The 26253-nt window shown below is 61.2% G+C and overlaps 1 long non-coding RNA gene across 2 annotated transcripts; it reads left to right on the forward strand.

Annotated features, from left to right (window-relative positions):
- Positions 1-21180: 21180 nt before the first annotated feature.
- LOC106508288 (uncharacterized) lies at positions 21181-26253 on the forward strand. Of its 2 annotated transcripts, XR_014836547.1 has the most exons (4): positions 21181-22399; positions 23927-24006; positions 24106-24325; positions 25891-26253. It is a non-coding gene; the product is annotated as an uncharacterized LOC106508288 (long non-coding RNA). The 2 variants fall into 2 exon arrangements; XR_014836548.1 differs by lacking the exon at positions 23927-24006 and having other exon boundaries at positions 22195-22410.

The raw sequence follows: 26253 nt of genomic DNA on the forward strand, positions 1-26253 counted from the left end.
TGACCCGCCTGGCTGCGCCGGGGCTGGTCACATGGGCCTCGACCGGCGGCGCGGGGGCGGGGCCGGGGCGGGGCCGGGGCGGGGCGACCCGGGGCCGGGAGCCGAGGCGCCCGCTCGGGCCTGCGCACGGCGCTCGGGGGCGCGCCCGCGGTCCTGCCCGCTCGGCTCCGCCCCCAGCCCCGAGCGTTGCGGGACTGGAGCTGGGGCTGCGGGTGCCCGGAGGCGTGGGCGGCCCGCGGGTCTCAGCCGAGCAGGCCCGCGCCTGGGCCTCCCTGGACGCCTGCGGCACCAGGCCCGGGAGCCACGACTCCTTCCCCGCCGCAGGCGCGCGCGCGGTCCCCAGGACCCCCGGCTCCATCCTCCCCACCCCGTTCACCTGTTCCCTCCCGGGGCGCCCCTGGCCCTTCCGTCTCCCTTCGATCTGGGAGTCTCCCAGGTACCTGCTTTGGAAGCTCCAGCCACTCTCATCGCCCCTCTGCAAGTGTCCACAACCCTCCCACCCCCAACGGCCCGCCTCAGCAGCCCCTGGCCTGGCCCCTGCCAGGATCACCCTGGGCCCCCCTTCCTCTGTACCGTCCCCACCAGGGGCCCCAAATCTCAGAGATGCTGTGCAGGGGGGTAAGGAAGCAGTTCCCAGCGCCATCACTCAGGGTCAGCTTTTACCAGTCTGGGAGGGTAGGGGCGTAAGTTCTCCGGTCTGGCCGATGCCAGCCCTGCAGGGGTCACAGTGACCCCCTCACCACCCGTCCTGCCAGGGGATGGTGCTGCTCCAGACGGCCAGATCCATCCCTCCACCTTCAGCCCCAGCTCGAGGAGGGGCAGATGTTATCTAGAAAAGGAATTCGGACAGGTCGTTTCAGAGAAGCTTGCCTGAAGACAATGAAGCAGGAGAATGTGCGAGAAAGTGACCTCTGCCGGGCTGGCCTCTCTGAGGAGGTGACTTTTGAGCAGGATGTGAACACCGAGGAACCTCCACGAGGGGACTCACCCAGGGCACTTTTTCTCTCCCACTTAAAGGGGTGGGAGAGGTTCTGTGGCTCACAGAGGCAGGGTTAGAATTCTCATCTTTTCCGTAAGCACCAAATACCCCAGGACCCTGACCCAGCCACCACCAGCCCCCTGCACCGGTCAGTCTAATGGCCACAGATGAATGGCCACCCCCTCTCCCTGCCTCCACACCCTGCTGGTCCACAGATATTTTCTGGCTCACCTGATGTGCTTCTAGGTAGGAAGACCAAAGACAGGAGCAAAGCAGACACACCTCTGCCTCGGAATCTGACCCACCTCCCAGGTCCAGGGCTGTCCTCCGGGCAGGCCCAGAAGTGGGCCCCTTGAATGGGGCTTACCCCCCTGCCAACACACACACACACACACACTGGCAGGAGGTGATCTTGGGGAGAGCCCAGCCAGGCTCTGGGTGAGCTGGACTCTGGTGGGTGCTGCACGGTTGCTGTGGGAGGAGTGAATGGGCGCTCGGGTCCCCCAAGGTCTCATGGGGGTCAAGGGGGGCGCTGCTCACGCTGATCATCGGATCCAGCCGGGCAGACCCTCCCCGCTGGGGCTGGGCCTCTCCCTCCTGCAGCATCAGGGTCAGACTGGGCGGTCTCTAACCCCAGCCCCGACCCCGAGGAGGTGCTGGCCTTGAGTGGGTGCCCAGAAGTTCCTGGCTCTCTTCTCTGCCCTTCCCCCATGCGCCCCAAGGGGCCCCCCTTCCCCACCTCTCCCATGGCCATCAGAAGAAGGGGGGAGCTGGCCCTGGACCCCTCAGGCTGGCTCCCAGGAGAACAGCTCCAGGGTCCCTCCCTGGTGGGCAGCACAGGGGTTGTCACTGCAGAAGCTGGGACCCAGGTGGGCCAGGCTTCCACAGGCACCAGAGCCCAGGGGCCCCCGAGTTCAAGGAACACCTTATGGGTTCGGCAGGCACCGCAGGGGTCTCGACTCTGTCACAGGCCAAAGCCCATCCCCCTCAGAGTGGACCCGTGGTGCGGTCGTTTGGAGGGTCCCTGTCCCTTGTGCCTTGTCCATTGTGGGGCCAGGCCAGGGAGAGGTGCCCCCAGGTAGCCCAAGGCAGTGGGCTCAGCACAGAGCTGCAGCGCCTGGCCAGGCTGGGCCGTCCACTGGTGGGACTGGGGCTCCTGTGTCTGCTTGGCAGGCGGCGAGTCCAGGGAGGCCCCAGGCCCTTGATGCTCCAGGAGGCGCAGCCAGGCCCGGGTGGGGAGGAGGGGTGGGGACGAGCAGCCACTCCTGGGGACCTCCCCTCGGACCCGAGCAGCTGTTTACATGTGTGCCAGGCAAGATCTGGGTGCTGCTGAAATCCTGGGACAGGATGGGAGGCTGCCTTTGGGAAGTTTGTATCCAGGCGGGGCAGGCAGATGGGAAAGAAAACAGGCCACTGGAAAGAGGTCATGATGGGAAGTCCGGGCAGGGGCGGGCCGAGTGCCAGGAAGAGGGTGTCGTGAGCACGGAAGCCTCGTGAGCTTCTAAAGTCAGCTGAGTGGAGCACAGGCGGCAGGGACAGGAGACATGAGGTCAGGGGTCACAGCAGACCTGCCGGGTTACTGGAGGGCAGCCACTGAGCAGCCCCCAGGAGGGGTGGGCCCTGAAGAGAGGGGAGGGTAGGGGGCAGGAGACCAGCTATCTGGGGTGGGGGCTGTGAGCTGGCCTGGACGGTGGCCGAGGAGGCGGGCAGAAGTCGTCGCAGATTTGGGACACGCTTTGGAGGCAGGGCCAGTAGGATTTCCTGATGGGTCTGAAGAATGGTGTGCAGGGGAGGACCTGGACTCCGGGCCTGGGTCTGTGTCCCAAGCGGCCAGAAGGACGGCCCCTTCTCGGCCAAGGAGGAGGGGCTGGGAGGTCTGTCACGCGGGGCTGATGCCCAGGGGAGGTGCGGTGGCACTACTGGGTGGCAGCAGCTATTGGTGTTGGAAGTTGAGGGGAGGGGGTCCATGCTCGGGAGCTTTAGACAGTGAGACTTAGCTCGGGGGACTTAGTGACTTGGCTTTGAGGGGAGCGGTTTCAGTGAAGTGGCAGCAGTGAGGTTTAAGAGAGAAGGGCTTCTCTAAAGACCTGGTGAGCAGGACAGTGTGATTCGATGCACAGATTGGCAGATAGATGGGGATGGGGTGGGGGGCTGCAGAAGGCAGGGGGCAGGCTCCCTTCTCCGTGGATGACACACAGACGTTGGACGGGACGAGGGATGGGCCACCGGCTGGGGTGACCTTGGTCCCTCCCTCCCACCGCGCGCAGCTGCCCCTTCCAGGTGGGCCAGGGAGACGGCAACTCCTTAGGTGCGTGAGGTCACCGGTCAGTTCTTCTGGGGGAAAGACAACTCAAGCCCTGGGAACCAATAAAGATTTGTTGCTTAAGTGGGAAGCACACAACAGCCCGAAATCGGTGAAAAGGACAGAAAGACAGGGTGGGGAGAGTGGGAAGACAAGCCAGAGGCGGAGAAGCGTGAGTCTGACCGAGGCGCGCCCTCCGACACCGACACCGACACCGAGCCGAACTCTCAAAACCCAGGGATGGGTGAGGGATCCAAGGACCGACCCCTCCCAAAGGAGAGGCCGGAGGGCAGAGGAGCCCGCGGAAAGACCTTCACGTCGTCAGGGAGACGACGTTAAAGCAGCAGTGAGACACCCCACACCCTGTCAGAGCGGCCAGAGTCCAGCCACTGACAACGGCAAATGCCACGGAGGGTGTGGGGCCACAGGCGCTCCCGTCCAGCACCCGGGGGAACGCACACGTGGCCGCTGCTTTGCAAGGGACTTGGGCAATATCTTGCAAAACGAAGCCTATTCTTATTCTATGATCCGGCAGTTGGGCTCCCTGGTATTTACCCAAAGGAGAGGAAAACACAAAACCCGCGCCCCTGCACACAGGTGTTTAGAGCAGCCGTATGCCTCCCTGCCAAACCTGGAAGCGTCGAAGATGTGCCCCAGCAGGTGGATGGGATAAACTGTGGTCCATCCAGACAGCGGGTGTCACGCAGCCCCAGAGAGATGAGCCGTCGCACCGTGACAAGACATGGAGGAAACGGAAGTGCGTGTGTGTGTGAGCGGAAGAAGCCAGTCCGAGAGGCGACACTGTGCCTCCGCCGTGGGACATTCTGGAGAAAGACAGTGATGGAGACAGTAGAAGGATCAGAGGTTTTGGGGCTTGGGGAGGGGGAGGGATCATGGGTCGATGTGGCACAGCTGTTATCACAGCAGTTAAAGGACCTTGTATGATGCTTTTTTTTTTTTTTTTTTTTTGTCTTCTTGTCTTTTCTAGGGCCACTCCCTCGGCGTATGGAGGTTCCCAGGCTAGGGGTCGAATCGGAGCTGTAGCCACCGGCCTCCACCACAGCCACAGCAACGCGAGATCCGAGCCGAGTCTATTTGGAGATTCCCAGGCTAGGGGTCCAGTCAGAGCTGTAGCTGCCGGGCCTATGCCAGAACCGCGTCTGTGACCTGCACCACAGCTCAGGGCAACACCAGATCCTTAACCCACTGAGCGAGGCCAGGGATCGAACCCGCAACCTCATGGTTCCTAGTCAGATTTGTTAACCACTGCTCCACGACGGGAACTCCGGACCTTGTATGATGCTTAAGGGTGGACACAGGACATTACAGATTTCTCACTGCCCATAGAATGCATCATACCAGGAGTGACCCTTAACCTCAGCCGTGGACTTGGGTTTGTAATAATGTATCAACGTTGGCTCGTGGGCTTGAGAAAATGTACCTCTTGGAGCTCCCGTTGTGGTGCAGAGGAAACAAATGTCACTAGGATCCATGAGGATGTGGGTTCGATCCCTGGCCTCGCTCCGTGGGTTAAGGATCCGGCATTGCCGTGAGCTGTGGTGTAGGTCACAGATACAGCTCGGATCCTGAGTTGCTGTGGCTGTGGTGTAGGCTGGCGGCTGTAGCTCTGATGAGACCCCTAGCCTGGGAACCTCCATGTGCCATGGATGCGGTCCTAAAAAGACGAAAAAAATATACCTTTAATGTACATCGTTAATAAGAGGAAACACTGTGTGTGTGTGTGTGTGTGTGTGTGTGTGTGTGTGTGTGTGTGTGTGTTGGGAGCCAGGTCCATGAGCACTCTGTAAAAAGCTGTAAAATTGTCCTAAAAAATAAAGCATTAATAGAAAAAGGAGCATCCGTCTCTCTCGGGAAAAACGATACATCGGATCACCCCACGATTAATAACTCCTGTGGCTCACAGCACACCGTGTAAAGAGAGTGGCAGGGCCGAGCCGCAGGGTCTGTTATGCCCACAGCGGACCAGCGACTAGTGCCAAAACGTAAAAAGAATGACAAACCGATAAAAAGACAACTTAGCCGAAGAAAGAAAGCAGGGCGAGTGCTGGGACCGGCGCTTTGCACACACAAGGGCAGCCAAGCACCACAACAGAAGAAGACTTGTCTTCCTTGGCCGCTGGGAAGGTGCCAGGCACCTCAGGCGGGGACCCTCCACGCCCTCGAGAAGGGCCCGGGCGGAAACACCCGAAGAGCCAAGTGTGGTCAGGATGCGGGCAGGTGCCTGTGCCGGGGAGCGGGGAGCGGCCCTTCCGGAGCCCTGGGGCCTGACCGCTGAGGCTGGTCCCCAGTTGTCCCAGCCAGGGATGCCCAGCTGACCACGGAAGCAGGCCAAGAACGGGCCCCCCGGCCCCACAAGGAAGGGCCCACAGCCTGAGGACGCGTCGTCCCCAAGACTGGAGAGGGGGTGGGTGCAGCCACACAATGGGAGATCACACAGCCTGCAGGGCATACCAGCCGCCACACGCCACGTGGGGGGCCCTGTGACTGGGCCCCTGGTCCCGCTCTCCCTGCCCCTTTCCCTCAGCTGGGGAGGGAAGAGGGTGGGGGTGCTGACGGGCAGGGGTCCCTCTCTGCCCTGGTCTCTGGGCCCAGCCCCGTGTGAGGGTCTGCGCTTCCTGGCACCTGGAGGGAAAGAGGGACGTGGCCTTGCAGGGCCTGCAGGGGATGGGGACAGCCGAGGGCAGAGCCAGGGGAAGTGGTTTGTCACCAGATCCTCCCTGAGGTGGGTGGGAGCACAGCTGAGTCAGCTCCTCCCTGTCCCCACTGCCCCGCCCGCTCCTTGGACCTGAGTCACCCCCCTGGGGAGGGGGTGGGGGTGCAGCCCTTGGGTCCCAGCACAGGCCTGGCTAGTAGTTCTCCAAGGGCCATGGGAAGGCATTAGCTTCAGCTCTGCTGATCTTGGATGGGGGCCGAGTGGTGGGGGGGGGAGGGAGCTGTGAATGCTTGGCAGAGCCAGGGTGGGGGAGGGGGTACCCGGGTACAGTTAGGGCAGTGGAGGGGGTGCCTGGGCACAGCTAGGATGGAAGAGGGGTCCCCGGGCCTAGCTAGGATGCGGGAGGGGTGCCAAGGCACTATTAGGGCAGGGGAAGGGGGTCCGGACACAATTAGGGTGGGGGGTGCCTGGGCACAAATGGAAGATGGGGAGGGGATGCCAGCTGCGGCACAAGGGCTCAGATTTACCCCAGTCCAGGGTACAGGGATCCTGGGTGCCCTGCAGGGCGGAGACCTGGCTTGGCTGAAGTGCGCCCTCCACCCTGACCCCTGGTCAGGGTCGTCAGGGCTCTGCCCTCCCCTGGCCACTGTCCCTGCGCCTTAGTCCAGCTCTCTGCGTGATGGGAGAATCAGCTTCCAGGGCCCCCGGTGGCTAGAAGCCCACCCTGCGAGTCCCGCCCAGCAGGCCTCTGCTTCCGCTCTGCACCCCAGCCATGAGCGCCCCCAGTTCTGAGCCTAGCACAGCAGGCTGGGGGCCAGGAAGCCGCTGTGGGCGGGGCTGCTGCTGGGGCGGCGGCATCTCGGGGTGTCTGGCGGCCTAGGCCCTGCAGAGGCCAGTCAGGCTCCTTGGGCTGGGGGGGCACACCTGCCTCATCCCCACCCCCAACGTGGCGCACAGGCCCAGGCTGATGGCGCTGAGCTTGGAGAATCCCCGATTCTGAGATAGCGACACGTCCCAGAGGCTTTGAGAACAAAGTGGTCCCTCGGGGCCTCAGTCCGGGCACAGATGGAAAGGAGACTGGGTCCCAGGGGCCCACGAGCCCTCTGGAGTGGGCACTCCAGGCCTGAGGGTTGAGCCCTGGGTCGTGACCTTCCTCCAGCAGGATTTCTCTGGGGAGGTGGGCCGGGGACCAGGGGCTGGTGCTGGAGCCTCCAGGTCGGCTCGGGGACCTGCCTCAGCAGAGGCTGCACGGCCCGTACCTCAGCTGCCTGCGTGCTGATGTGTGACCCCTGAGTGTGGTCAGGGAGCCCGCCCTCTTTCCTTAAAAACCTACCACACTCCCGGATGCCCATCTCTGTGCTGCAGGCTGGGAATGACCAAGACAGGTCCTTAACTGGCACATGACCTGGTCACAGGCGGTGGCTTGTGCTGAGGGCACAGCTGGGGCAGGGCGAGGACAGCCACGTGCCCTCCTGGATGGTGAGCAGAAGGCGGCCCAGGAGCCATGTGGGCGGGGGTGGGGGAGGTGGGAGGCCCTCCGGGGCGTGGGCAGCAGCGTGTGCAAAGACCCTGGGGTGGGCTGGAGAGCCGTGAGCTCCAGGGCGGCAGAGGTGCTCCCGTGGGGAGAGTGGGGGTGGGGGTCAGAAGGATGATGGGCCGTCTGACTGGGCAGTGTGCCCAGCTGGGCTTGGCCAGGCTGTGGGGGGACCTGAGCAAGAGCCCAGCCCCCATTCATGGGGGGAGTGGTGACAAACACCCACGGAACGGAGAGGGCCCCGGTGCCAGCCAGGCCTGAAGCCCTGGGAGCTGCGGGGATGTGGGGAGAGCAGAGGTCCCAGGAGCGACCTGCCCACCACCTCCCACAGGCAACGGTGGCTTGAGGGCTCCCCAGGTGGGAGAGGTGGGCCTGTGATGGTGGCTTTAGGAAGGGGACAAGGGCACCAGGAGGGGTGGACGCGGGAGAGTGAGGACGAGGGGCAAGCGCGCTCCTGCTTCTGGCGGGCGGTGCTCACGAGCCCTGCCCGTCCGTGTCCTGTGGCTGCTGTGTTATGGGAGGACACTGGACCCCCCGGGGACCCAGCACCGTGTCCCCCCTCCAGATCCCCACTCCCACCTGTGGGGGCCCTTGGCCACGGAAGCTCACACATTTGCGCGTCTGAGGGCTTGGCCGTGGCATCTTTGGGGGGCTGTTCTGCCCTCTGCGCCACCGTGGGGACCACGGATGTGAGGACGAGGAGTTCAGTTTGGGGCCCGGAGGCTGTGTGGGCGGGTGGGCTGCACCTGCTGGGACAGGTGTCCCCAAGGCCTTGGACACGCAGGGCAAGGTCAGGGCCAGGCTGGGAGAGGCGCGGGGAAGTGGGAGCTGGCCGGTGGGGCCAAGGCAGTGAGAGTGGGCGGGCAGGTAAGAGGGGTGCCAGCCGGCCAGGAACCCTGAGAGCCGAGTCAGGGCCTGGGGTGGGATGGGTGGGTGGCTGGCCGCAGGAGGGTGTGGGTGGGTTGGCACGGCCGTGACGGTGGCTGCCTTGCTCTGCCTGAGTCCGCTGGGCCGGGCCGACCCGCGTGCTTGTTTTGGGCGCCACTCCTGTGAGTGTCGGGAAGAAGGGAGGGTTGAGCAATGTCTGCGGCTTCCCCCGGGATCTTGGGCCCGCCAAGTGTCCCACGGCACAGAGGTGGGACTTGGGCCTTGACCCCTGGAGGCCGACGGAGCAGAGGGGCGCCACTCCAGGCCTCTGGCAACCACTGACCTCCCTCCACAGCCACTCGCTGGGCCAGAGGGGGCACAGGCTGTCTTGCCTCCATGGCCCCAATCCACCTGGAGACGTGCACGCAGCAGGGCAAGCGGTGCCCACATTGCCAACCCTGAGGGCAGGGCCACGGCGACCCCATCATGACTGCCAGGTGGGTGCACAGGTGCAGGGCAGCTGCGTCCCAGTGGAGCCCAGGCGTCCCCAGGTCCGTCCTCTCCCGGAACAGACCTCACGACTCTCCCTGCGGCCCCCACCCACGCTCCAGCCACGCGCGGGCCTGTTCCCAGGGGTGGGCAGGTGGCACCTGCTTTTGGGAATCAGCTCCCTGGTGGCACCCAGCCCCTCCCAGGCAGCCAGACAAACGGGTCCAGGGCTGCAACACCCATGGCCTTTGGAGCCGTGACTCAGCCGAGCAGGGAGAGAGGGTGGGGCAGGTTGTCCTTGGCCCCGTGAACAAGGCCTCGATTCTTCTGAGACCCTGGTTGAGTTGGGGGGCCCCGGGGGACCCCGTTGCGGGCCGTGCATGAGCTGAGGGCCAGGAAGGACGGCCTGGCACTGCCTGGAGGCACGTACTGAGGCCTCGCCTTGCAGTCCTGGAGCCAAGGATTTGGAGCCCCAGTCAGCCCCCTGCACGGCCGCTTCCCTGCTAGCAGGGAGATAGACCTGGAGGCAGCCTTCTGCCCGTCTGAGCCCTCAGCCCGCAGGAGGCTCCTCAGTCCCCCCAGGCCTCAGTCACTTGTCTGCAAAATGGGATCACAGTGCCGTGGTCTCTCCCGCAGGGACAGAGCAGAGAGCGGGGTGGGGCAGACGGTGCTGGCAGCGTAACCCCTCTCTGTCCCCTCCTGCCACCGCCACCGCAGAAAGCCGAGGCCTTGGTCCCTGCTGGCCTCTGGCTGAGGGGAGAACCGCGGAGGGCGTGGGGCCTGGCCTGGAGCTCCGGGGCCTCCATGGCAGCAGGGGGGCCGCCGAGGGTCTTGGAGACAGAGTCCCTGCAGGAAGGGCGCCTGGGCAGGGCCCCCAGCAGCCCGGGCCAGAGGATTCTGCAGGCGTGGCTGGAACTGAGGGTGCACAGCCTGGGGGCGGGGGGCGGTCTGCAGGTTGTGGGAGACTGCGGGGAACCCCAAATGCCAGGAAGGTGGATGTCCAGGCGCTGGCTGCCTGGAAGCGGGCCCCTCTGGGCCCCAGCGAGTCATGCAAGGTCTGCCCTGGGTCTCTGGGGTGGGGGTGCTTTTCAAAGGAGGGCCTGGCGAAGGGCACAGAAGGAGGCTGGGGGTCTGGGAGGGACCAACTGATCCTTCTCCATGGGGCTGGGTCTGGGCTGGGGGGGTCCCCTTGGGAGTGTCCTTGGAGGCTCTGCTCTAGTCCAGGCTCCGAAGACTCCACGGCGACTGCCCAGCTGGGTCCTGGTCCGGGGAGAGTTGCAAGCTGCCCCACACCCACCAGGACGGTGAGCCCTCGGGGAGGTGTTCGTGCGCCCCCTCCCCGGGCCGGGCAGCCCTGTGGGCACAGGGTGGGCGGGATGAGTAGGACAGACACCCATCCTCTGGGAGCAGAAGGTCCTGGGGGGACAGCAGGGTGACGAATGCAGTGAGATGGGCATGGACAGTGCCCTTGGGGACAGTTGAGGGAAGGGGACACCAGACACTGGCCAGACATGTTGCACCACACGTGGGGTCAGCGTGATGCTGCGGGAGGAAGCAAACCTCCTGACCACTGGCGACAGTGTCGGGAAAAGGGCCAGGTGGCCGGTGGGAGCCCCAAGCGGGTGGAGGGCGGGGCTGGCCGAGAGGGGCTGCAGTGTGGGGGGCTTTGCTGGGATGAGCAGGTGCAGCCCAGTGGGGGGGTGGGGAGGAGGCAGGGTCGGGAGTCGGGGTTCAGGGGAGGAGGAGGTGGCTGGCGTGGGGCAGGGATGAGGCGGGGAGAGAGAGAAGGGGCCCGGAACACTTCCAAGGAGATGAAGCTGCAGGAAGATCCCCTCCGAGGGGCCTTTGAGACGCTGCGAGCTGCGCCCGGGGCGGGGGTGCAGGAACTCGCCAGGCTGCGTGTGGATGCAGGGGCTGGGGAGGAGCCAGAAGAGGAGAAGGCACAGTGGCCAGTGAGGAAAAGCAGGAGAGAAGGTTCTGGAAGCCAAGAGCAGGAAGCGGCCACCATAGGGCCTGCTGGTTGCTGTTGTCTCCACCGGGCTGAGATTGGGAGCCACCACCGAATATAGCCCGTGTGGCCCTGGGGACTTGCCTGGAGCAGCTCCAAGTGTCCAGCAGGGAGATAGGATGCCAGGGTGTGGGCTGTGCCTGGCCAAGTGGCCATGGGGGAGGGAGGGGGGCAGCCGGGGGTGGCCTGCGGGGAGGACAGCCTCAGACAGCGGAGGGCAGGGCAGACCCGGGTGCCGCCGGCAGCTGGAGGCCACTCCGCCCGCAGCGCCCTCCCCCGGAGCCCAGGCCTGCTGACCCCAGAGCGCGTGATGGAGGGAGGGCCCAGGGCCGGCCTGCAGCTTCCTTCCCCTTCTAGCCGGGTGGCCACGGGACGCCGCCTTGGCCTTAGGTTCCATCCCCACTGCCCCCAGCGAGGCGGCCCCGCTTCCCGGTGCAGCCGCCCCCCGGCACGCAAGGCCTGGCCTCTCAGCTGGACCGAGGAAGCCCTCCCGAAGTGGCCACTGCCCGTGGGTCCTGCGGCTCGGGCCGGGCCCCCACCCTGCCCAGCGGGGTCCCCTCCCCACCTGCTGAGCCCACCACAGGGACGTCACCTCGGCCTGGGGTCTCCAGCCCCCGAGGTGCAGACCCCACGGGGAGCCCAGACAAATGTCACCATGGTTTGCAGTTGTCACCCTGGGGGCGGGGGCTACGGGGTGCCAGGGACTCAGGATGACAACCAGGGGCCTGTGGGCCGGAGGGGAGCAAGGAGGGGGTTGGCGGTGAGGGAGGAAGGTCCCGGGAGAGTCCGTCTGCAGACGGGTGGCAGGCACCCCTCACATCCGGGCGCCTGGCTTGGCCCCACAAGCCCCGTCTCACCCCTGTCCTGCCTCCTGCACTCCTCCCCCCCAGCCCCCAGGCTGTGCGGAGACAGGGCCTCTACTGGGTCACAAGTGAGACTGTCAAGGACACGCTCAGCAACCCCAGCGGCGCTTTTGCAGAAGCCAGTGTCCGGGTCTGGGGACAGTCAGGGTCTTCCCCCTGCAGAGACTGGGGGCCCTCCTTGCTGTGACTGCGGGCAGAGACCCTCCTCTGTGGCCTGGACAGTGTCCCCGACGGGCGGAGGGTTGGGGGGCCCGCTCCGAGCTCCCCCACAGGCAGGATGACCTTCCAGCCCCCCAGCCCCCCACCAGAGAAGACCCCTCCCTCAGCTTCCAGGGCCGAGGCTGCAGAGACCCCAGCTCTGCACGAGGAGGGCAAGCACTTGCCCCGGAGCCCCGGGCAGACCTGTAGCGCCAGCAACGGTGCGGCCGTGCCGCCCTGGGCCTTGGGGGGCCTCCCACCTCTGCCCCCTTCCTCTGCCCCTCCTGCCACCTAACCCCATGCTCATGCTGGGTTGAAGAGTCCTGCCCCGCAGAAATGTCCACGCCTGGGAGGGCTAATTTTACGTGTCAACTTGATGGGGCCATGTGGGTCCCAGACCCTCGTGCATCTGGGCCTGCCTGGGAGGGTGTTTCTGGATGTGACTAGCATCTGAATCGCTGGACCCAGGGAGCAGACGGCCCTCCCCAGCATGGGTGGGCCTCGTCCAATCAGTCGAAGGCCTGAACAGAACCAAAGGCCTAGCCTCCTGCAAATGAGAGGGACGCCCGCCTTTAGACTGAACTGTACCATCGGCTCCCCTGGGGCTCCAGCCTGGAGACCACTGATGTTGGGACCAGCCAGCCTCCATGACCTGGTGACCAGTTCCTTAGCAGACAGCAAGGTGGGTGGACAGACATCCTACTGCTTCTGCTTCTCTGGAGAGCCCTGACTCGTCTGGTATCCTCGTCCCCAGGACCTGCACTCAGTGACATCAGGTCGTACAGGGACTTTGCAGGTAGTTACAAGTAAAGGAAGGAGGAGTTCCCGTTGTGGCTCCATGGGTTAAGGACCTGACGTTGTCTCTGTGAGGATACTGGTTTGATCCCTAGCCTGACTCAGGATCTGGCGTGGCTCTGGCGTAGGCCGAGGCTGAAGCTTCGATTTGACCCCCCAGCCTGGGAACTTCCATATGCTGCAGGAGCGACTATGAAAAGAAAAAAAATTAAGGCAAGGGCCTCAAGATGGGGAGACTATCCTGGATTATTGGGGTGAACTGTTCCTGCCCTGTTGTCAACACAAGGGTCCTGACAAGAGGAGTCCAAGAGTCTGGCCAACTCCGGCCGCTGCCTTTGCAGGTGCAGGAGGGGGGCTGGGGGCCAAGATGCGGGCGCCCCTGGATGCTGGAAAAGGCCGGAAGAGTCCTCCTGGGGGAGCCCCGGAGGAGCCCGCCAGTGACACCTTGATTTCAGTGCCAGGAGACCCGTGCTGGGCCCCCCGCCCCGAGCTGAGCCGTGTTGTTTTAAGCCCAGCTTCGGAGCTGACCGGCCCGACGCAGCAGGGGAGTGAGTCAGAGCTGTGGAGGGTGACTGGGCAACCTGTGGGCCCAGGGTCTTCCCTGCTTTAGAAGCAGAAGGCTTTCCTGGAGACCTCTCCTACGCGGGACCAGCAGGGCCAGCTGCCCACTTTTTGCCTTTTGCCTATCACCCCTGACCTGCTGTCACAGGGTGAGAGGACAGGTTCCCGTGTGTGACCCACGGGGGGCCCAGTGCAGCGGGAAGCTCGGGCGGGGGCGGGGGTGGGGCTCGGGCATCGTCCCACGTCCCTTGGGGAGGCTAAGCGGGATCCCCCTTTGCAGGTGCTGGACGGAGAGCCCCGCCCTTGCCCAGCTCCAAGACAGAAGAAAGAGCCTGGGGTCAGTCACAGAGATGTCATCGGGCTCGGTTCAATGGACGGGCGAGGTCTTGCGGGTATGACGCAGGGTCCAGAGCGATACTGCCCTGTGGGGCAGCCGGCAGTGTGCCCCGGCGGTGGCGTCACTCCTGGAGGGAGGGAGAGGTAATCGGTTAGCCCGAAACCCATGGGTAACCAGGGAAACAGGCAGAGAGGCCGTGGTGGTGGTGACATGCTGATGGAAAGATTAGAAGAGTCACTAGGTGGGCCGAGGGCGAGCCCGTGGGCGGGGACCGACTAGGCTCTGTGACTGGGAGGGAAGGCGGGCCGGGTGAGTGGGCTGTAGGGGCGGCAGGGACGGGTCCAGCCGGGGACACACAGGGAGCAAGAGGGCAGCCATCTTGGGCAGGCTGACCGCACCCCAGCCAGGAAGACAGAGGCTCAGACAGGCGGGGCAGCTACTAAGTGACCTCAGGATTTTAACCCCAGGGACTGGCTCCCAAGCCTGAGTGGCCCCGCTGCAGGCCAGGGACAAAGGGCAGGGCCTGGACCTCTCCTGCCACGGCCCCTGCCTCAGAAACAGCCCCCCAGGGTCAGCGGGCCCATCTCGCTCCTTTGCTCAGATGGACCCCTTGTTTCTGTGTTGTCTGCTTTATGCCCCTTGGCTGTGGCGACCAGCAGCACAGGGAACCCCTGCGAGGGGGCCTTTCCACTTGCTGGGAAGGGGCCGGTGCCCTGGGAAAGCAGAGGCGGCTGGCCAGGAGACGGCGGGGATGGCGCTGTCCAGGTCCGCCGGGCTGTCCGAACAAGGTCCCGCAGCCGGGGCGGCTCCAACAGCAGTCCCTGTCCCCCAGTCCTGGAGGCTGGCGTCCGAGCCCCAGGGGCGGGCAGGGCGGGTCCCTCCCGAGGCCTCTCTCCTGGGCATGTGGACGGCCATCTGCCCCCTGCGTCCTCGCAGGGCCGTCCCTCTGTGTGTGTCTGTGTCCTGACCTCCTCTGCCCCTAGGTCCCCAGTCCTGTGGGGTCAGGGCCCCACCCCGGTGACCTCACTTGACCTTAATCACCTCTTGAAAGACCCCGTCTCCAAACGCAGTGCTGGGGTCAGGACCCCAAAGTGTGAATTTGGGGACACAGCTCAGCCCACGACAGGCAGCTTCCCTCGGCCCTCCCTCCACTTCCCCGTCTTGAGACACCCACTCTTTGCCTCGGCAACTCCTGTCCTCACACTCTTCCGCATTTATTTCTAAATAGCAGCCGTATTTCTAAATAGCAGCCTTGTTTCTAAATAGCGGCTATTTCTAAGTAGCAGTCTGTTCTGCGCTATTTCTGTCTCAAACATCTGCTGACGTCCCACCATGGAATAGCTTTCCCATTCGGCCCCCACTCGCCCCAAGCCCTCCGCTGAGCTCCCACCCCAGCCCGGAAGCCGTGTCTTTGCCCCTCGGCCTGGGGTCTCACCAAGAATGCACCTGGTCCCATTCCTCCAGAAACGCCTGGATGGCCCCTGGGCCACCTGGAGACAGGACCAAGCTCTCCCCAGGCCTCGAGGCTCCACAGGAGCCACCGCTGCTGACCTGCCCACCCCAGGGCCTACCCCAAGCAGCCCCTTCCCCTGGGACCAGAGGGGGCCGACCCCACCCTGCTCCCCTGACTCTGCTCCTCGGAGAAGAGAAGCCTCGCACCTGGTGCACCCCCAGCCCGGAGCCACACCCCTGTTCTTTTGAACCCTCTGATGCCACCTTCGCTGGGCTTCCTCACGGGTCAGCGCTGACGACTGAAAGAAATGCACGCCTGAAAGTTGAGAGTTAAATTTCTTGGGGGAAAAATAAGGAGCGAGCATCTCAGGGAGCCCCGAGAAACCTCTCGGGGAGGAGAGGGAGGGGCTGGGATACTGGGAGCAGGGACCTCAGCGGCCTGGGCGCCTGAGGTCACCCCTTTGACACGCACCTCGGCTATCAGGGCGGCTCCCGCTCAGCCTTGGAAGTGGCTGCATTCCCACGGGGCATCCTGTGTGCAACAGAACAGAGCCACAGCCCTGCAGGGGCATTTCAGAGGGAAACACCGCCCAGGGAGGGTATGGCTCTTCCTGATAGAGGGGAGGCCCCTGCAGCCAGGCCCACAATCTCCAAAAGTTCGCTGCTGGGCTCCTGAAGGTCACCAGGAGCAGATGTCACCAGGAAGGCTAAGAGGGGGGGAAAGGATTGGGCCCGTGAAACCTTCGCCTAAAAAAACATCTGTCTCTCTGAAGACCTGTTCTTCCAGTTTTCCCAGCGCGCAGGGCGCCTCACTCCCGGCCTTCACCCCGATTCTTCTCTGGAGGAGCCACGGCTGCCGTGGCTCATGGCTGAATCCGTGTAGAGGCTGAGGGCAAGAGCCAAACTCCAGCTCACAGCACTTAACAGGCTGCGCCCCCAATTCCTCATTTTATTGGATGCCCACTCAACCTGCAATAAACCAGGTGCCTTTCCCCGCACGACGGCCCCAGGAGCACACTTCGAGGCGCCCCCCCTCCACCCCCGCGGCTGGTCCCTGGCATCCACAGAGAAGTGCTGGCTGGCCCTGCCGTCCCGCTGCAGCCCCACCATTTGCACGGAGGAAGCCAGTGTGTGCTGTCTTCCTCTGGTCCCTCTCAAGGGCAGAGCCACCCGGAGGACTCACGGGCTTGGAGAGCAGACCTGTGGTCACCAGGGGGCAGGGAGAGGGCGTGGGATGGTGGGAAGTGTGGGGTTAGAAGGTGCAACTCTCCCGTTTGGAGTGGATGAGCAAGGAGCACAGCACCGGGAAGGATGCCCGGTCTCTTGGGACAGAACACGACGGAAGATGATGTAAGAAGGAATCTGACTAGCATCTGCGAGGATGCCGGTTCGGTCCCCGGCCTCACGCAGTGGGTTAAGGATCCGTTGTTGCCATGAGCTGTGGTGTAGGTGGCAGACTCGGCTTGGATCCTGCGTTGCCGTGACTCTGGTGGAGGCCGGCCGTGGCTGCAGCTCCGATTCGACCCCTCCCCTGGGAGCCTCCATATGCCGCGGGTGAGGCCCTAAAAAGACCAAAAAGAAAGAAAAAAGAAAAAAAGAAAGGGAATGTATATGTGTATGACTAGGTCACTTTGTTGCAAGCAGAAATTGGCACGTTACCGATCAGCTATGCTTTAAAAAACCTTAAAACACAAAACGACCGGGCCGCTCAGCCCAGTTACTGCCCTCAGGCTGAGGCCCCGGGGCTGCTGCAACAGTGACAGGCCTTTTGGGCCCGGGGAAACAGCAGGGATCTCGGACGAGAAGCGCGTTCGCAGGGCGGAGCTCTCCCTGGGGACTCCAGGGAAAAGGGGGAGCCCTGCGCTTCCCGCTGAGACGGGGCCCCCGTCTCCCACCGGAGCACCTCGTGATGGCGAGCGCAGCGCGTGCTGTAATCCAGATAATCTCCCGTCTTTAAGGTCAGCTGCCTGGCGACCTTATTTCGCCCTCGGTCAGGCGTGCAGCCGGAAGAAATCACGGGGACGGGGTCAGGACGGTCGACTAGAAAAATACAACCTGAAAATTGAGTTAAGTTTTATTGGGGGTGAATTAGAATTTAAACCCAGGAGACAGCAGCCCAGGTCCGCGCCAAGGAGGCGGTGGCGGAGGGGGGAGCCAGGATCCCTGAGTTTTCGCTGCTTTGGGGAAGTGGAGGGAACGGAGGGCTTGCAGATGTGAGCAGACGGACAGCAAACCCACGCCTCTGGAAGAGGTGACATCTGGGCTCACTGGAGTCCCTCTTTGGATGGACCTCAGCCGGGGCGCACTCCTGGGCGTGGCTGTTCTCACAGGGGACAGTGACATGTCTTGTCCACTTAACTGTGGTCCAGGAGGCAGTATTTCAGGAGAGCTGCCCCAGAGAGCAAAGGGGGACCTCGAGATAGAAGCCACAAAGCTGAAGCTGACGCGGAGGGCACTCGCGCACGGAACGCGGCCAGAACCCAGGCTGGGACGAGAACCCACAGTCTTATTTTTATGTATTTGCTATTTTTTTATTTTTATTTTTTGCAAGCAAGCCAAGTCTTTATTACAGGAAAGCCAAGAGCTCCCAGGGCTGCTGGGAGTGGGGACAAAGCCTCCTCCCGCCCCCGGTTGTCCTATAGGGGTTTTTATCCCTTAAAGTCGGGGAGGGTGCCAACATGGGGTCCAGCAAGGTGTGAACCCACAGTTTTAAATTGGAATCCCTCCCCCTGTGTCTGGACTCACTGAGGTTCAGGTCCTTCACGCCTCTGCGCAGAAGGAATTCAGCCAGAGACAAAATGATAGGCGAGAAACAGATTTATTCAGATGCGACACTTGTGAGACACGCAAGAGGGCAGGCACGGAGACTCCACCCCGAGGCTCCAGTGGGCTACAGTTTTATCCTCCAAGTGGAGTGGGGGTGGGAAAGGCCGCCTCTTCCTCCTCCAGCTGAAGGGGGGCCCTCGAACTGTGGCCCTCGGTCTGAATCTGAATGCAGGCCTCATCCCACCCCCCCAGCCCACCGACCCGAGGCCATTCTCGCCCCGAGAGTCCAGGAAGGCTGCTTTGTTCTGGGGGCCGTCTTGAGCTGACAGTGGTCTCCCGACATCCCCACGTTCCCCTCTTATCTCTGGTCCCTTCCTGGGATTGTACCACCTCCTGTGCCTCCTCCGTCGTCATCAAAGCGGCAGGTGCCTGCAGCCAGGCAGAGGTTTTATAGAAGTTCGCTGCTGGTCTCCTGAAGGCCGCTGCTGGTGTCAGACATCCGTGTTTTTCTAGATATGAGGAGATGCAAGAATTGGGCTCATAAAGTTCCGCCTGCCATGGGGTAGCCGGGTCCCCCCCCGAGACGCCTGTGTTCACAGGGTCATCTGTGTCCATCTCGAGATATCTTATGTGTAAAACAAGAATCGAAGTCCGTTGCTGGAACTGGTTTATCTGTTTGTCCGTCGCCGTGGGTCTGTGTTACACCCAAACCCCGGTTTACTCTCCCCGCCCCCTTTCCCTCCGTGACCATCAAGATAGGGTTCCACGCCTGTGGGTCTGTTTCTGTTTTGTAAATAAGCTCATTTGTATCATCTTTTAGATTCCAGGTAGAAGGGAGGCTGACTTTAAAAACTGCACAACCTGATCGTTGAGAGGTAAGTTTCTTGGGGGAAAAATAAGGAGCGAGAGTCTCAGGGAGCCCCAAGAAACCTCTCGGGGAGGAGAGGGAGGGGCTGGGATACTGGGAGCAGGGACCTCAGCGGCCTGGGCGCCTGAGGTCACCCCTTTGACACGCACCTCGGCTATCAGGGCGGCTCCCGCTCAGCCTTGGAAGTGGCTGCATTCCCACGGGGCATCCTGTGTGCAACAGAACAGAGCCACAGCCCTGCAGGGGCATTTCAGAGAGAAACACCGCCCAGGGAGGGTATGGCTCTTCCTGATAGAGGGGAGGCCCCTGCAGCCAGGCCCACAATCTCCAAAAGTTCGCTGCTGGGCTCCTGAAGGTCACCAGGAGCAGATGTCACCAGGAAGGCTAAGAGGGGGGGAAAGGATTGGGCCCGTGAAACCTTCGCCTAAAAAAACATCTGTCTCTCTGAAGACCTGTTCTTCCAGTTTTCCCAGCGCGCAGGGCGCCTCACTCCCGGCCTTCACCCCGATTCTTCTCTGGAGGAGCCATGGCTGCTGTGGCTCATGGCTGAATCCGTGTAGAGGTGATGGCAGGAGCCAAACTCCAGCTCACAGTGGTATCACAGGGTGTTTGTCTTTCTCTTTCTGACTTGTTTCACTTAGTACGATCAAGCATCTCTAGCTACATCCGTGTTGCTGCAAATGGCATGATTCCCTTCTTTCTTGTGGCTGAGCAGTATTCCACTCTCGCTCTATATGTGCCACATCTTCATCCATTCCTCTGTCGATGGACTTTCAGGTTTTCTCCGTGTCTTGGTTGCCGTGCACAGCGCCGCTGTGGACATCGGGGTGCGCGGATGTTTTGAGTGATGGTTTTCTCCGCGTAGGTGACCAGGAGCGGGATTGCTGGATTGTACGGTAGCTCTGATACGGGAAAGACGATACCGGATCCGGGCTCTTGTCCACGGCCGTCGAGGAATGAACTCCGCGAACACACAGGGAGCAAGCAAGCAGAGCTTTTACTACAGGAAAGCAGATGGCTCCCAGGTTGCTGGGAGCGGGGAGAAGACCCCCTTTCTCTACTGTCCTGTAGGGTTTTTATTCCTCTTAGTTGGCGGGGGTGGGCGTGGGGGGGCACCACCGTGGGATCCGGAGAGCCGTGGTCTTCTCCCCTTGACCTTGTTCAATTACCCTTATCGGCCCTTGTCCACTAGGGCCCTGGGGCTGGAAACGTCCTCTCCGTCTCATTTTTCTTCGTCCTTTTTGTCCGTAGACGGAGTCACGGGGCTTAGGGATGAATGTCCATCTGGGAGCAGGTGCACTCCCTACCCTCAACAAGGCCTGTGGGGATGCTCGTCCCCGGAGCCCTTAAGCCACAGGCGTTCATCCGTGGCCACATCGAAGAAGGTACGGAAGCCCCTGCTCCTGCACCGACGGCCTGGGTTAGCATCCTGCCTCAGCTCTCTACTTTTTTTTTTTTTTTTTTTTTTTGTCTTTTTGCCTTTTCTTGGGCCGCTCCCATGGCATATGGAGGTTCCCAGGCTACGGGTCTCATCGGAGCTGTAGCCGCCGGCCTACGCCAGAGCCACAGCAACGCGGGATCCGAGCCGTGTCTGCGACCTACAGCTCACGGCAACGCCGGATCCTTAGCCCACTGAGCAAAGGCCAGGGACCGAACCCGCAACCTCATGGTTCCTAGTCGGATTCGTTAACCACTGCGCCACGACGGGAACTCCTCAGCTCTCTTTAGCTTTTTAAGGAAGCTCCATGCTGTTCTGCACAGAGGCTGCATTAGCTTACATCCCCGCCCCCCAGTAAGGAGGGTCCCCAGCTTTTGCCGCGTGCTCTGCTCTGTGACATGCGTGGGCCACTGCTTGTCTGTCCTGTGGGCGTGGATGGACATTAGGTGTTAAGGAAATGAAGCGGGGCCCTGTGGGCTCCTGGGCACACAAGCTTTTCCGGGTCCCCCATTTCTTGTTTTGGGGAACAACCTTCAGCCTCCATGACCTCCCCTCAGTTGCGAAGGGCAGGTTCAGACAGCCGCTGATCAGGGAAGGGAGGGAGGCAGAGACATGGGAGGAGCCGTCAAGAGACAACAGTGCATGGAGTTCCCGCTGTGGCGCATCGGAAACGAACCCGGCTAGGATCCGTGAGGACACGGGTCTGATCCATGGTCTCGCTCACTGGGTTACCGATCCGGTGTTGCCATGAGCTGTGGTGTAGGTCACAGATGTGGATTGGATCTGGCGTTGCTGTGACTGTGGTGTAGACTGGCAACTGTAGCTCCGATTCCACCCCTAGCCTGAGAACCTCCGTGTGCCGTGGGTGCAGCCCTAAAAAGCCAAAAAAAAAAAAGGTTTCTGATCATCTACATTTATTTTTTATTTTTTGTCTTTTTACTGCTGCATATGCTGCATGGGGAGGTTCCCAGACGAGGAGCTGAGTCAGAACTGCAGCTGCCTGTCTACACCACAGCCACAGCAACACGGCCGCCAAATCAAATCGCGTCTGTGACCCACACCACAGCTCACGGCAATGCTGCATCCTTAACCCACTGAGCGAGGCCAGGGATCGAACCTGCGTCCTCGTGGATGCTGGTCAGATGCGTGTCTGCTGCGCCACGATGGGCGCTCCCTCAGTGTGTGTGTCCTTAATTTCTCCCTGTGTGCCTTCAGGTACTTCATACGGAGTCGCTTTATTTTTTTTAGTTTTGGTCACGCCCACAGCGTACAGAAGTTCCCGGGCCAGGGATCGAACCCACGCCGCAGCAGTAACAATGATGGCTCTGTAACCCTCTGCCGCCCGCCCGCAGTGGCGTTGCAGTGGGAGACTTCTGGCCTCCTCGCAGCCTTAGTGCTGCCATTAACCATTTTTCTCAGATCACGACGGCAACCTTACCTACGCTGCTACGATTTTCACTTTCAACCACCAGTTTTCTCTTAAAGATTTTTTTCTCTTTTCACGACCGCACATGTGGCTGATGGAAGTTCCCAGGCCAGGGGCTGAATCCGAGCGGCAGCTGCCGGCTTACGCTACCGTCACAGCACAGCCGGATCCTTAACCCACTGAGTGAGACCGGGGATCGAGCCTGAATCCTCACGGATCCTAGTCAGGTTTTTAATTCACGGAGTCACAGTGGGAAGTCCCCGATAGCTCGTGTTAAGTGATTTAGTATGGCATTCTTTGGTGTGGCTTATTCATGTTTGTTTTGCACGGGGTTTGTTCCAATGTTTGAGCCTCTGGGCAGCCTCCCCTGGGTCAGAGCCCCAACTCTGTCTGGAACAGGTTTCAGTAGGGCTGCTCTGAGGGGCCCGTAGAGCAGGGGTGTTGAGCTCAGCTGGCTCTGGTGCTGGGTAGGCCTTCCTCCTGGGTGCCCTTGGAGCTGGAGGACCTGCTGGAACACACAGCCCCGGACGAGCCGGCACACTCTGGGTCCCTTTTGTGTGTGTGTGTGTGTGTGTGTGCGTGGTTTTTTTTTTTTTTTTTTTTTCAGGGCTGCACCTGCGGCATATAGAGGTTCCCAGGCTAGGGGTCAAATCAGCGATGCAGCTGCCGGCCTGCACCATAGCTACAGCAACACGGGATCCAAGCCCTGTCTGTGACCTACACCACAGCTCCCAGCAACACCGGATCCTTAACCCACGGAGCGAGGCCAGAGATGGAACCTGCAACCTCACGGTTCCCAGTCGGATCCATTTCCGCTGTGCCACGACGGGAGCTCCCTTTGTGTGCGTTTTGAGTGAGTCCCACACGGGTGGCTTCGGTATCTTAGTGATGGAAGCAGGGGCAGGGTGCATGGCCTGCTCACCTGAGGCAGAGGGGCTTCCACTGCTGAGCTTGGAGATGGAGGGGCAGGTATGGCAGCTGGGGGCACACTGGGCTCAGCGGGGGGCAGCACCCAGGGCTGTGGTGAGCAGAGGGTGGGCTGCGTGAGTCCAGCTCAGGAAAGAGCTCTGGGCCAGCCTTCGAATTTGGGAGCTGGTGTCTTCATGGAATTTAAATTGAGCCCTGGGGACTGAGCGTGCCCAGAAAAAAGGTGGGGACTGAGTCCGCGTGGACCCTCGAGCCGGGGGAAGGTGGGGGGTGGGCGAAAACAGCCTGGGTGCCTTTATCTCCCGGCCAGGGGATGGGTGTGGGTCTCCCCGCCTCCGAATTCGGTTCTAGACAATCAAGGCTTTAACTAAGAAGCGGAGCCAGAGAAAGCCCTGGGCGGGAGTTCCCTGGTGGTGCAGCGGCTTAAGAACCCGGTGTTGTCCCTGCTGCGGTGTGGGGTGGGTCCCTGGGTGTCAGCCGAGCCCAGCGGACGGAAGTGAGATGTCACAGGGCCCAGGTGCCACTCCTGACTCACGCAGGCGTGACCTCTGTGACCTTGTGAGCTCACTTGGCTTCTGTGCCTCCGCTCCCTGTCTGGAAGATGGGGCGATGGCGCCACCACCTTCTGGGCTAAATGAGCTGATGATGGCCCAGCATGCGGGACTCCCTGGGGGCGGGACTCCCTGGGGGGCGGCTGTCGTTATCACCACTGCCCTTTGGGGTGTTTGTTGTCACAACTCAGCGCGGGCCAGGCCCTGCCTGCCAGGAAACCCAGAGGCCAGAAGCCTGGGCGAGGGGGGAGTCTGGTGACCTGCAATTAAAAAATGTTTCATTCGTTTTTAAAAATGTTTTCCATGTGTATTTGGGTAAAACCCCAACAGGCAAAGTTGAAAGGCTCTGACAAACTCGAAACGAGTAGCAATCACAGGAAGCTTCATCCCCTGACGTCCGAAGACCTCCTGTAAATAGGGATTCAGAAAAAAGTCTTGGGTCCCTGCTGTGGCTCAGCCAGTTCCGGGCCCGACACAGTGTCTGTGAGGACGCGGGTAGGATGCCTGGCCTTGCTCAGTGGGTTAAGGATCCAGTGTTGTCACAGCTGCAGCGTAGGTCCCAGATGCAGCTCGGATTCCGGTGCGGCCTTAAAAAAAGAAAAAGAAACAGAAAAGTTCTTTTTGTTTGGCTGCACCTGTGGCCTGCAGACCACGTGAAGGAGCTCCTGGGGCTCAAACCTATACCCGCGCAGCGACAACATCAGGTCCTTAACCCTCTGAGCCACCAGGGAACTCCAGTAATTTTGAAAGCCAGCCCCACAGAAGCATCGGCGCCTGAGAGAAGCAACAGTTCAGAGGGAAGGAAATTCAGCTGGTCCTTGAACAGCAAGGGGGCTGAGGTGCTAACCCCGCTGCACTAGAAGGTCCACGTGTCACGTTTGCCTCCCCCAGAATTAACGGCGAGCAGCCTACCCACAGCTGCCTCACCGACAGCACGGACAGGCGGTGAACACGTGTGTTGTGTGCCATAGGTATATCCACACACAGCGCGTGCATTCTTGATACGTCCTTGTCTTAATTTTTTCAGGGTTTCTATGCTCCACCGTTTGGCTGTTTCCTCTGTCACACAGGTGCCTCAAAGCCATGTGGTCGGAAGGCCAGTTGTACAACGGGCCTCAGCCTCTGGGGCCTGTTCACGGCTGGGAGTCCAGCTGCCCCCTCTCACAGGCAAGACGACCAGGCCGAAGCTTTCCCACACCCTTGACTCTGTCGCCCAGGAGAACGGGGACAGGGGCCCCGCACGCGGTGCTGGACGGATGCGGGGAACGTGCTGGCGATCCCGGATGTCAGGTGCGTGGAGCTTCTGGCCCAGCTCTCCCGCTCTGCCTCTGGTCCTGCAGGCACACCACGCACGGACCGTGAGCTGGACGAGCTGCCTCTCCCTGCGTGTGGGAGTGAGGGGCTGGGGAGACGGCCCAGGAGGCTGCTTACAGGCAGCAAGGACCAGCCTGTGGCGAGCGCTGTGTGGCCCTAACAAAGACGAGACTAGGAAACTAGGAAAGCCCTGCAAGGTGTACTTGCTGCAAAGACTCTCAGGCATGGTTTTTTTTTTGTTTTTGTTTTTTTTTGGTCTTTTTGCCTTTTTCTAGGGCCGCACCCTCGGCATATGGAGGTTCCCAGGCTAGGGGTCTAACTGGAGCTGTAGCTGCCGGCCTCCACCAGAGCCACAGCAACACAGGATCCGAGCCGTGTCTGCGACCTACACCACAGCTCACGGCAACGCCAGATCCTTAGCCCACGGAGCAAGGCCAGGGATCGAACCTCCAACCTCATGGTTACTAGCCGGATTCATTAACTGCTGAGCCATGACGGGAACTCCAAGAATAATCTTATACTTGGTTAATATGTATCTTATGCATATCCTGTTTAAAAGGAGAGAGACAGACAGACAGAGAGGAGTACAGAGTCAGGGCTCTGTCCTGCCAGCAAGTGTTACTCTGAAGCCACAAAGGCGGGTACCGTGGAACGGGCTGGTTGTGTTTTATGTAATTAATTAATTTTTTTTAGGGCCGCGCCTGCAGCCTGTGGATGTTCCCAGGCTAGGGGCTGAATCGGAGCTGCAGCTGCCGGCCTCCACCACAGCCACAGCACCACAAGATCCAGCTTCCTCTGCGACCTACCCCACACCTCGCCGGATCTTCCTGAGCGAGGCCAGGGATCGAACCCACATCCTCATGGATCCTAGTTGGGTTTGTCTCCGCTGAGCCACCATGGGAACTCCTGGGTGTGTTTTATTTCTCTTCAAAGCACCGACCTCTCGGCTGACATCTTGGAAGCTCTTGGGTTGAGTTGCTGCTGAATCCCAGAGCCCCTGAGAGCCAGCAAGTACCGCTTTGAATGAGCTGTCCTCCGAAACTCCATTTCTGGCACGGCCTTGGGTTTTAACAGAGGTGCTCAGAAATCACGCTCACATTCTTGTTTTGTTTTGTTTTGGCCACGCCTGCGGCATGTGCGATTTCCCTGGCCAGGGATCAAAGTCACACCACAGCCGTGACAGCCCTGGATCCTTAACCCCCTGCGCCCCTTGGGAACTCCCATCCTTTGGGGTTAAACCCCAGACGGGCAGGAAGATTGGTCGCAGGTTTTAGGACGTGACTTACTCACAAGTTTACTTAGGATTTTCGCATTCAGATCAGACGGGCCTGCAAGCTCTCTTTCTTGACCGTCTTTGTCTGGATGTTGAAGGGACCCTAGTTGCATAAAATAAACTATAAAACCAACTTACTTTCAGGTCCTCATGCGAGTAAGGTTGGAACTTCTCATCTTTCACTCCCCACCACCCGCCTCCTTGTGGTCACATTATAACTTCTTCTTCCTCTTCTTCTTCTTCTTTTTTTTTTTTTTTTAATTTTTAGGGCCACACAGGCAGCCTGTGGACGTTCCCAGGCTAAGGGTCAAATCGGAGCTACAGCTGAGGCCTACACCCCAGCCACAGCAACACCGCATCCAAGCCACTTCTGCAAACCACGCCGCAGCTCTGCAGCCACGCCAGATTCTCCACCCGCCGAGTGAGGCCAGGAATCGAAACCTGAATCCGCATGGAGACTACGTTGGGGCCTTAACCTGCTGAGCCACAGCGGGGACTCCCATAGCTTCTAGTTCACCTGCTTCCATGGTGTCGAGGCAATTAAGTCTTCTCTTTCTTCTGATGTCAGTTTGCTGTATCTTTTTCTACGAAATTGTTCATTTCAAATACAGTTTCAAATTACTTAGCCTAA

The sequence above is a fragment of the Sus scrofa genome, chromosome 2 (genome assembly GCF_054392235.1).
Source record: "Sus scrofa isolate SSC_HxYL_T2T_F1_AM1 chromosome 2, Sscrofa_HxYL_maternal_Yorkshire_Landrace_v2.0, whole genome shotgun sequence".
Lineage (NCBI taxonomy): Eukaryota > Metazoa > Chordata > Mammalia > Artiodactyla > Suidae > Sus > Sus scrofa.